Source organism: Homalodisca vitripennis, chromosome 1 (assembly GCF_021130785.1).
Source record: "Homalodisca vitripennis isolate AUS2020 chromosome 1, UT_GWSS_2.1, whole genome shotgun sequence".
NCBI lineage: Eukaryota > Metazoa > Arthropoda > Insecta > Hemiptera > Cicadellidae > Homalodisca > Homalodisca vitripennis.
The window spans coordinates 157,424,821-157,437,500 of record NC_060207.1 but is presented as its reverse complement, the minus strand read 5'-3'; the positions used below and the strand labels follow the sequence as shown (position 1 = coordinate 157,437,500).

Sequence of the window (12,680 nt, the reverse complement as noted above, 5' to 3'; positions counted from 1 at the left end):
AGTTAACTCCTAGATCTCGGACCTTCCAGTGACCCTTAAAATCATTAAACACAACAAATAAAGTTTCTTTTTAAAAGAAAAACAGCAAATAGAAAAATTGTATTGAAAGTGAACTTTTCAAAAGTTGCGCATAAAACGCAGATAATAAGCACATTACTATTTTGTAACATTTTTAACACCCTGTAATTTTCATTAGGATGACCCATTTGAGGTCCGTTTGCGGTCATTGTAAATTCTACTATACAAAGACCTTAAATTATGGTGCATATCAAACCTAAAGCTTACATTTAAGAATCTCGCTTACTCCTCGTGGACCGTCCCCCATTGAGGTGGTGAGATCAATTAACCCATGAAAAAAACAAATATTTAGGTCTAAACGAATATGTACGGAGTTTAAACCTCCTAACTTATACGGTATTAAAACAAAAATAGGGGGAAGGGATCTTAAAACTCACCCTGTATGTCTTTGATCATTTTATCAACTCAGGATTGACAGGGCTTCTCCCAAATGCAAAATACAGTAGTATTAAAACTAACCTTGCTACAGCTAATCATTTCCGTTAGTGATCATAAATATTAGTGCCTTCTTTATTAGATTACGATAAATTACACTAGTGTTCGAATGGTTGAGATTTTCATGGTTGTACCTTTTATTGTATTATTTCATATAATAGTTCATAATTAATCGTTAAGGTTTTGAACTTAGACTATTAACGATCGTAGCTTATTTCTGAAATGCTGTTTATGAAAGATCGGCAGTAAAATATATGCGTGGAAAAATTTGCGAAGATTACTTACTGCTAATACATGACAATGTTATAGTTCTATGATACTAAGTTGATAGTATTTAGGATCCATCTGAAATAGGTTTAATGTTTCTTTCGTACACAATTGATGTATTTATTATGAAATTCAATGACCATGGACTGATCTACAATAGAATAAAACATTACAAAAGAACAAACTGATTAAATAATCCGAGGAAAACGTGTGTTCACAATTATTTATAAATTCCACGGTTATTACAAATCTTCCCCTAAAAATCTATGTTTTAATTGTTAGTAAGTCACTTGAATATTTACGGCATCTAAGGACAAAGTTTGATCGCCGCATTTTTCTGCAAGAACTTACTGTACCGCAATTTTACAAGCATTTTATTGTATTTTTATAACATTCTGCAACTATTTTACAACTAATATAGTTTCAAAACTTGGTATAATATTTAAGATCAAAAGGTTTCAAATAAATAATTATAAGTAGACTGTTACAAAACATTTGTTAGACCTGACCTTTAAAGCTATAAGTGCGTTTTAGAAACAACTTGCTAGAAGTTGTAATTCTCGTAATTGGAAATAAGGCTAAAATTGTCCTGTAGTTTAACATTTACACTCAAGTACACTAAATCAGTATCTTCAATACCGTTTATTCTACTTACTAGGTTTATCTACTTAAGTAGGTATATCTTTGTGATTCTGATTGTTATTACAATCAGACAAACAAATTTATAAAATAATAGTTTTACCAACAAATTGTTAAACTGTATGTTAACCAAACTTCTAATTAATGTATCCCAATTATTTATATTGATTTGAATTATTTATATCCAGGTTTGACTTTTAATACATTAAACTTTACTTATCTCAAAATACCATTCTGAACATGTTTGTGACACGTGCTCTCGCAAAGAGAAGCAAAGCAAGTAGCAACCGCCACAAATTATACTTTCTATATCCATAGCACATTTTTTTATAAAGCTCACCTTCAAAATGTACTATGAAAATCCATTCTTTTTGATCATTTTGGTATATAGTGCAAGGGGGTGTTCCTTTAAAACATTTTCAAACACATTTAAAACATCTCTCTAGGCACGGATGCCAAGATTGTAAGCAGGTACCGCCGACATCCTTATAATAGAACGTTGAGACTTTATGGAGATTTTTGACGTCCGTAAATAAGGATGTTGGGATCGAAGGGGGCAGTAAAATCACAAACGTAATACATTTCTACGCATTAACACGCGTAGTATCTACGTTTATTGGTTCTGATTAACAAAGTTGCTTTTCAAACTTTACTGTTCGGATCGAACGTAGTGAAGGAGTGGATGTGGCATCTCATCAAGGAGTTACTGCGTTCACGGCAGAGAATTTATTGAAATTGCTTCAAGCGGCAGCGTAACATTGGCTAAAACTTACCTCCAATCCATGCATCTCTCTTTACTTCAGTTAGCCTGAGGTACGCGATATCTTTGAGATATTAGAGAAATTAAACGTACCAAGTAAGTCACTTGTGTTTCAATGAATGTGGAAGGATTTAAAAAGGATTTTTAGAGAAATCTGAAAGATTTTAATCATGCTTGAACTTGATTTTTTAACTATTAATATAAAAAGGTTTGTTCAAAAAGTTACAAACGTGAAATGTTTTCTTTGATTTGTAGTTGTTCGAAATATATTGTATAAATATTTATGAAATCAGGTTGTTTGTTTATTAAAATAATTATTTTGTGTAACAAAAATGTATTTCAGTATTAAAAAGTAAAGCAATCGATATTTTAAGAGAGCCTATAGATCTTATTAGAGTTATTCAGAGTAATTGTGAGTATTGTTGTAATATATCAGAATTATGGGTCAGAAGGACATTATGGGTTACAATTAAAGTTATAACCTATTTGCTAAGTAGTAAGTACTTAACTTTTTAAGCTCTACTGAAAAGAGAGATAGGCTATAGCTATGCAGGAAGGTAGTGGTTTCTCCCCATGATAATTATACGGTCTGTATCAGAAGTGTTTTGAGACATCTGAGAGGGCTGTCCGATCTGTCGCATCTCTCTGCGGGAGGACACGCTTTTGGTAAAGGTGATGTGAGTGGGTTCGGAGAGGATGATTTATTTCAATGTGTGATTTCTTTCACATGGTGTGGTCCACAATTAGCATGAACTTGGGTGCAGATGGACGCCCAATACCTTTGACCAAAGGAATGTTGGATATATATGTGTGTGTGTGTGTGTGTGGGAACATCCATACCCCATTGTAGGTTAGGAGTGTATGGATCTGGTTCGGCGACGATGATGTAGTATGCAAATGGACAATTTCTTCCAAAAGCCATAAGAGAAATGAGGTTTCAGTCTAGTTCCTAATAATATTCTTTGGGATCTTATGAGTTTCGATGATCAAACCCTATAATGATCGTTTATTCAAGAGTTTTTTACCATGTATTATACTTTCCTACATTGTACCCTTAAAGAGGCCTGATAAAATAATTATATTGCTCACAGTTTATAAGTTTTAATTTCAAAGAGTAGAAAAAGATTAAAATGGAGTCTGTTAATCGTTAATGATCATTTCATTCCCATTTTCAGTATTATTAAAGAGTCTTGATTTATAGGCAAACTAGAAAGCACAAATTTATGGGAAATTTATCAAGAAAATTCTATATTTCCGATTATGATTTCATCTAATACATATAGTTTCCCTTTCATCACATTCCAAAAAAATATGTTGTGGGATTTTATTGCTCTGATAAAAAAGTGTAGTGTCTATAAATAAAACTAAGTTTAAAAAATTAATTTAAAAATCACTTAATTTATAATTTAATATGGTTTGCAAAGAAGCACAGTTGAATTTTAAGTTACTATATTAAAATGAACATGTATGTTAGAAAACCTACTATTCTCATTGTACAATAACGTGTATGTGCCGAGGAATTTTAAAGATTTTTAAATATTATAATGAATTGAGTTAGTCGAATGAAAGATGTAGAAAACGAAATGACAATTAGTCTAATCACGGCATAAATGTGGAATGTTAAATTAGTGGTGGAATTATGACTTCTTTATAGCCATAACATTTAAATAACAGATATTCTATTTTATAATCACATCACATTTGGACTTAATTGAAAATCAAGAAAGGTAACCCATTCACATCGGTAACACAGTGAGTTGGAGGGGCAGCGTACCCTCTGGGCTGTGAGAGCGCGTGTGAGAGCGCTTGGGTTGGCAAGGGTCTATAATCCGCTTTAGAGGCCACGGCAGACTGGACATAGTATAGGAACAATCTGGATTTGTCGGCAACCAACTAAGCTATCGTCAATTTAATATCAATATTGGAAATCAACAAGTCTTTCCTGGATAATTCGAATAATCAGGAAAGGTCAATCTCCTTTTCAGCCTTAATCAGGCCGTCTTCATGGCCCAATATCCTGTGCGACCATCTTATCAAACAGACTAATGAGTAAAGTCGGTACAGTGTAAAGGTCAGTGAAACTGATAAAAATTGCAGTGGTCACAGCTAAATTTTGAACGTGCCTATCTACAACTCAAATCCAAAGTCCGGCGTCTTAAAACTCTCGGACGTCGGCTGAAAATATTAACTCAACATAACAATATTAATTGAACAAAATTTTGATAAAACGTATTAAAACATCATTATTTTTATTATCTTTCATAGAAATTCTGCTTTTTGTCCATATAGATGTGAAATTCTACATACATTTTTCAAAGCATGCTAAAACAAAAACTCATTTATATAGACGGATCTTCTGAGTACTTCTGTACTATGTCTGTGTGAACTACTGCTATATTTTATGATATCTATCAGTATTGCATTTTAATAAATTTCATTATTGCGAAATTTCTATTTCTTATTAAATTAAACTTTGTTATTTTTACGAACACAGCCCTCTCTGCTATACTTTCCTTTTTCGGGAGGTAAAATTTTTTAACCATAACAGTAAAATTAACTCTTTTGTCTATGTAACATCGTCTGTGACGCTTTAAATCAACTACAAATCCTGGTTGAACCAGATTCATCCAAACGAAACAGTATTAGTGATAATTGCCATACTATATCATATTAATTTATTTAGTAAATTTTAATGGTTATTTTTTATGACATGTGGGAAAGATGTAGAATCAAATTAGTTACAAGCTACATTCATAAGTTGGATTCCCTTGGCTGAAGATATGGTATCTTTTAACACCATTCACAACATTGACAAATTGGTGTCGTCCCTAAAAGACAAACCAAATCGGTTAACGGAGACTCCAGAACCAATATTGAAATTCCAAACTCAAGTGGTACGACGCTGATAAATGTCTCCTGCTATTTCTCTTTGTATTTTGTCAGGGCACTCTGGATGTGTTTGCTACGTCTGAAAAGACACACACATCACACATATATACATGTATAATACTTTGCGTGTATCTAATAAATAAATATATATAATTTCAGTAAATATTGAATCAAAAAAGTACTTGCTCCGCCGGATCACTCACTTTTCGAGTGCGCTCTACAGCAAAATTAAAGTACCAATAATAAACATTCGTTTGTTTAGATAAATTGGAGGAGCTGGATCTTATCTTATTAACTGAACCTGAAGGCTAGGACCATGATTCTAACCATTAAATGTCTTAACCTACTCTGCATAATAGTAAACAAATTCTGTCCAATTTCCCGCATATGCCAAAAAGTGGTAGTATAAAAAGGGGCGCTGTTTTTATCAATCTATTACTATACATAACGGTAATATTAACTAATTTTTAAAATTCTTTCAGTTTTAACTAGAACTGATAGATTGTATCGGGATAAATAATTATTTGCTCTTTATGTAGTTAGTACTCAACTCATTTTACTAGTGAGGAAATCGTAGTACGTAACTATATTAAAATAAAAAACCATAACCAATTAGAAAGTTCATTATATAATTACTATTACAAATTGGATTTAATAACATATTGAATAAAACATGAAATATTGAGGAAACTGTAACTTTCATGTAATTAACGTAACAATAATTATAATATATGAAGAGTAAAATCCTCAGGAAATTAGAACTTAAAGATGGAGTCAGTTTTTAAGCAAGCAATTTCACAAATTTTATAAAAGAAATTTAATTTGCAATTAATATATACTTACTTTATTAGTTGCTGTTACCAAGTAACTCTCGAACCCACCAACTACATACAAAAATTATCAGCCATTTATGTCTAATGAATATTACGTGAACTGTGTTGTTAGTAACATTAGTGTCGTTAGGAACCGGTTCTGAGATCAGTTAGTTGATGTTACCGTGTAACTCTCGTGTCCACCAACAACACACGAACAGTATCAGCCGTTGATGTACAGTCAATTTTACGTGAACTGTGATGTCGTTGTTAGTAACATTACTGCCGTTAATAGCAGGTTCTGAGATCAGTTAGTTTGTTGTTTCCCTGTAACTATCGTGCCCACCAACGTCACACGAACAGTATCAACCGTTGATGTACAGTCAATTTTACGTGAACTGTGATGTCGTTGTTAGTAACATTACTGCCGTTAATAGCAGGTTCTAAGATCAGTTAGTTGTTGTTTCCGTGTGTAACTCTCGTGCCCACCAACGTCAAACGAACAGTTTCAGCCGTTGATGTACAGTGCCGTTAATGGCAGGTTCTGAGATCAGTTAGTTGTTGTTTCCGTGTAACTCTCGTGCCCACCAACGTCACACGAACAGTTTCAGCCGTTGATGTACAGTCAATTTTACGTGAACTGTGATGTCGTTGTTAGTAACATTACTGCCGTTAATAGCAGGTTCTGAGATCAGTTAGTTGTTGTTTCCGTGTAACTCTCGTGCCCACCAACGTCACACGAACAGTTTCAGCCGTTGATGTACAGTCAATTTTACGTGAACTGTGATGTCGTTGTTAGTAACATTACTGCCGTTAATAGCAGGTTCTGAGATCAGTTAGTTGTTGTTTCCGTGTAACTCACGTGCCCACCAACGTCACACGAACAGTATCAGCCGTTGATGTACAGTCAATTTTACGTGAACTGTGATGTCGTTGTTAGTAACATTACTGCCGTTAATAGCAGGTTCTGAGATCAGTTAGTTGTTGTTTCCGTGTAACTCACGTGCCCACCAACGTCACACGAACAGTATCAGCCGTTGATGTACAGTCAATTTTACGTGAACTGTGATGTCGTTGTTAGTAACATTACTGCCGTTAATAGCAGGTTCTGAGATCAGTTAGTTGTTGTTTCCGTGTAACTCTCGTGCCCACCAACGTCACACGAACAGTTTCAGCCGTTGATGTACAGTCAATTTTACGTGAACTGTGATGTCGTTGTTAGTAACATTACTGCCGTTAATAGCAGGTTCTGAGATCAGTTAGTTGTTGTTTCCGTGTAACTCTCGTGCCCACCAACGTCACACGAACAGTATCAGCCGTTGATGTACAGTCAATTTTACGTGAACTGTGATGTCGTTGTTAGTAACATTACTGCCGTTAATAGCAGGTTCTGAGATCAGTTAGTTGTTGTTTCCGTGTAACTCTCGTGCCCACCAACGTCACACGAACAGTTTCAACCGTTTATGTACAGTCAATTTTACGTGAACGATGATATGTCCTACTGCAGTTTATTTTTGGATTTTTAATTGAAGTATTTTAATAGTGTAATGAAATAATAACAAATAGCATGTTGTGTAATAGTTAATGGATTAAAATATTGTTTATTTATGAATGCCATCTAAGGATTATTAATTGTGAGATATTTTATTTGTTTCAGGTAGCCTAATACTTTTTTCGTGATATCCTGTATCGCCATAGATTGCGTAATGTAAGTGATCCTGTCTATCTCTATAAGCAAATAGCTAATTGTTTTTTACGCAAGTATTATTACTAATTACGATTATACATATAAACTCGTATGTTACTATACTCTTCGATTAATATAGTTGTAGTGTGGTAACACAGTAGATTATCACATGGATTAGACATATTACTATCAGTTACAACAATTATATGCAACAAATGTTAATGGTGTTGGTAATTTTATGTAAATTTTATATAATTTTATGATTATGAGGTGTTTAAGAAGACTATATAAGTCTTTAAGTTTTTCATTCTGCAAAAGTCTTATTAGAACACACGAACAACAAGTTATTGCCTGTTAGATTACGTAATACACGAATATTTATTTAAAATAAACTAATTTAAGCACTGACCACTACTACTAGTTTTATTTGATATTAAAGAATAAGATTGGACCATAGATTGCTATCATGAATGTACGAATACAGAGAACAAATTATTTTACTACCAAAGTAGCATTTATAAAAACTAGTTGAACTGCAGGAAGCTGTTGCCATAGGTATTATGTATAGTTGTATTATAACAGATGTCAATTTAATAAATAGATTTTTGAGGATTTAAATGAATTTATGAATTTAATTCAATCTTATTGTTTATTTGCTTGTATTTAATCGACGAGGCAAAACTAGTGTCCTTACCAGTTTTATTGTATCATACAATTATTATGTGCGATGGAAAACATATTGATCGTTCTGAGTTTTGAGAATCATAAATAATTGTTTACCTACTTTTTGTAATAAATAATATTAACTGTCAAGTTAATGTGACCACAAAAATAAACGCAAATAACAATTAAATAATTATCATATTATGCATGAATGTGACTTAGGAGACTCATTACCTTCTGATGGAATTACTAAAAACCTTACAGGCGTTAACAGCAGGTCGACCCTAATTAACTCTTCTGATTGAGCTAAGTAAATTAAAGCGCGTATCTTCCTCTCTCAGCATACCAGCTCTTTTTTCTTTTCTTTTTTTCCAACTCTATTAGTTTTGATGGTAGTAAATACCATAAAGAATATAAAATTTATATAGGCCATAGCCAGATTGAATAATAGAGACGACTATATCTGATGATACAGTTTGATTTTTACTACAATTTTAGCGTCTGTAAATTTATTATTAGCATTGTCTATTGATACCTTATAACATTTTACCATTTTCAAATTTAAACAGTAACATGATTCTGTAAATTCTTTATTTATATTATTGCAAAGAATGTATAAATAAATAAATATATTTCTACTTACTTTTTATTACTTAAGTGTATCAGTTTGACTGGACCTATTCAGTGATTTTCAGAATAAAAACTAATTATCCTGATAACTCTCGTAAATATTAAAATAATAACTAACAGAATTACAATAATGTATAGCCTTTTTATCATTAAAACGTTTTATGAGATAAAAGACTTATAGGCTCCAGGAAGAGTGCTGCTGTACGCTCGAGGTCGAAAGAGCGAAAACTTTTTTTCTAATCTGACATGGACATTAATCTGACGTTTTGCCGCACATCAGAGGAAAACGCTATACTGTTTTCATAGCCATAATTCTGTCTTCGCGCTGTGCAGTTATTTTATCATTGTAGTTGACAGCATTTTTCTCAAAAAGTTTTCCTTAAATCTGGTATATCTTAAAAAGATAATATATTACGCTGAAAACTTAGGTATAAGTGCACAAAACCAAACTAGTACATAGTTGAATTAGCAAGACACAAACAGCAAGAATTAATAACAAAAATAAAAAAACCAACATTGCTTAAATAAATATGCACTTTTAAAATTGTAATAATATGTTACCACGGATTACGAAATTTTCATGTAAAACATAAAAAGAATATAATAAATATTATAACTCTTGCCTATGTTTTAGTTGTCAGAATCTTCATCTTAACTTTCAAATATCCTGACATCAAAGTCTTAAAAATCGTGTAAAAATGGAGGTTCTTATAAAAGTGTTAGAGTGTCTTTGTTCTCAGAGGTTTTAGCCTTTTTTGGAAGTTTTCTTGCAGACGAAATTATACATGATCTTAAGATATCAATAAGGAATTGAAAACATCCGTTATAGTTTTCCTTTTGACAATTTCTTGAGAAGCATTTCCTGTACTACTTTATATCTTCATTATTTCCTTCTTGTGCCTCTTCACTCAGCTGTCCAATAGGCAGTAATGCTTGGGAAACGATTATAGGTTCATGTATTATCATTTTATGGACTGTTGTAGGCATGGTGTACCAGGGATAAACGCTCACATAAGGCTGAGCAGTTTTAACCGAATACTCTGAAAACCCATTAACGTTAATTGTATAGCTAGATGTTAAAATTTCCAAAACTACTCTAAATTGATGTATTATTTGCTGGTCTATTCTATTGATTCTAACTGACATAGCAGGATTCTTAAAATATTCCGTGCGATATTACTGTCGTTGGTATTCCCCATAACCAAGTTTTTGTTTATCTACTATAAAGCCCATCTCATTTCTGAGTGATTTTTGAAGGTTTTCTTGCCTCGTTTGTACACCATTCGTTTCTTCTTCACTTCCAGCTTACCATTTTTTTTTAATTTCGAGCTTGTAAAATAAGTGGTTTAAACGTTCAAAAAATCTTATCCACTCGTGAAGTAGTAACAATCAGAATTTGTAGGGTTTCTGAGTTGACAGATCTTATCAGCATTTTTTGAAAATCGTTAAACTCTTTTGACGTGGCTTCACAGATGTAACATGTCATCGCTGATAAGGTTTCTGTAACAGCATTACACACTTGTCCATCAGTATGTGAGATGCATACCTCAATCAGCTGGTCGTTAAGTGAGCAAGTGGTGCTGTTATGGGTTTCAATTTCTCTTTCAATTTTTTCATTTCACAGAGAGTAATTTCTTTTGTTCCGTGAACTGGTTTTAAGCGTATAGGGGGACAAAAACCGAGGTAAGGATGGCCGAGGCTAGAGTAGAAAACTGCAGTTTTGCGTGGCAAAAGCTACACTTAACATTGAACTTGCACAAGTATGGTCGTTACGAAGCTAATGATAACCGTTCTAAATGCTCTATCTGTTAGTTTAACTATCATTTTCCCAGATACTGAAAATCATCACTGGTGAAAGTTGGAAAAACCATTTTTGCCAGCTTTATCTCTGTACTGCCCCACTATGTGCCATACAGATAATCAGTACAATCAGTACTGCTCATCGTGCATATCCCTCTAGTTATGAAGGTATTTTTAAATATAATGTTTTTCTTGTGCAAGTGTTATGGTTTTTTTAAGGTGCGGGCATTAGCCTACACATGAGTTTCAAATTTGTGGTCAAATGTTTCGTGATAGTATGCAAACCTGAAAGTTTTTATTTGTAGTCTTGTAAGACAGATTTATTTTTTCCCAAATACTCTTTAAAAGATGGAATACCTAAATTATTGGGAGTACCCTAGATTTTGTGTACCAAGTTTTCGTTTTCTAACAAGATGAACTTCTGTTAAACTGGGAAATGTCCTCGACATTACACATTGAAACTTAACACAGAATGTCAGGATTGAGTAGCCATGACTTCACCGCCTCTTTCTAAGGAGGACGGCATTGGTTTATTTAAATATTTATAGGCATTCGGAAAAGGTTAGTTTAATTAACTGGCAGTCATCAGAATCGACAATATGTGAGTAAAGATAAGATGCCTCTTTTTTTAAATATTATATATAAATAGGACCGGTACAAGTAAAGTTCCTTGAATGATACCTACGTTCCTCTGAAGCTTATTAGAATACTTGCACCTTAGTGTGCTGCGACTTGCCAGATATTGAAAAGATACAAGCAATACTTGTGAATACCCCAGGGGAGACAGCATAGTGCTCTAGCCCTAATCGTTGACACACGGTAGCCCATCAGTCATGTTTAGAACAACAATAAAACCTCTTAATCATCTCCGGAAATCCAATTGGGATTTAGAAAGTATATTTGGCATCTTAAGGAATAGAGAGTAATTGCTCGGCTGCAATATTCGCCATAATTTTAAACAAGGCGGGCAATGAAATGTCAACGTTTAGGTTTGAACGTTTAGGCAATGGGATCGTGACGTTCTATTTGAACTATTGGGAAATATAACAGCAAACAGCTAGTAAACTGTACTGACTACATCTTTTTATGGTGTGAATTGGTAATCCATCAATCAATGTTGAAGTTATTTTCTTCTTTATAATAGGGCAACCCTTTGCAATCAGTAATTGCACTACCATCCTGTATACATAAAAGTAGTCATGATCTCATTACGAGTGAAAGGATTAAAATCACCAACATTATTGTGGTTTTCTAGCTTTTACTAGTCGCAGCTTTTGCCCACAGTATTTAGCCTTTCTGATCACATAGTTTGGTTTATTCCTGGATCCGAACAGGAAACATTTTATAGTTGTGTTACTAATATGGAAGTATTAATCTGTTTTTGTAATCATTCATATTTTCGCGATAGAGGTACAATTATTAAATTCATACGCATACTATCCACTGAGCAGTTAATGTGAACTACACCATTTTGACTCCACCGCAGCGCTCCAATCCATATTGCCTGATAAGTATGCAGATATGATTCGTACTATATAAATGTACCATATATTCTGCTCTTGAAACTGAAAATTTAATGGAATATTAACTTATGACGAATGAGTGTCAATAAGAATGCTGATAAGAGAAAATGTAGTTATCATTCATTTAGTAATGAATAAATTACGAAGAGAACATTGTAGCTGTAGTGTAATCTTTTAAAATATATACATATTTCAGTCCTTGAAACGTAATGTTGTATTACTGTAACATAAAATGATGGTAAATGTTCGAAATCCTATATCCTTAGAAATCACCCATCGCCAATAACAAACGTTAGACAAATAACATACCAGCCCAAATAAATATATGAAATGTTTTATAAACTTAGTGAAACTTCATACAGCATATCTACTTATCATAACATCACCTAGGAACACTCAATACACCCTGAAAAATCAGAAAAGTCAAGCACAGTTTTTTAAATTCCAAAATTTTAAATCTGAAGCGTCCACTAAAGAACACAGCCTATAGAGCCCAA

The 12,680-nt window shown here is 33.1% G+C and overlaps 1 protein-coding gene across 1 annotated transcript in view; it reads left to right on the top strand.

The window, feature by feature from the left end:
* Nucleotides 1-12,680, top strand: part of LOC124374657 — a 285,377-nt gene that overhangs the window by 157,218 nt on the left and 115,479 nt on the right. The gene's annotated exons all lie outside the window — the stretch shown is intronic.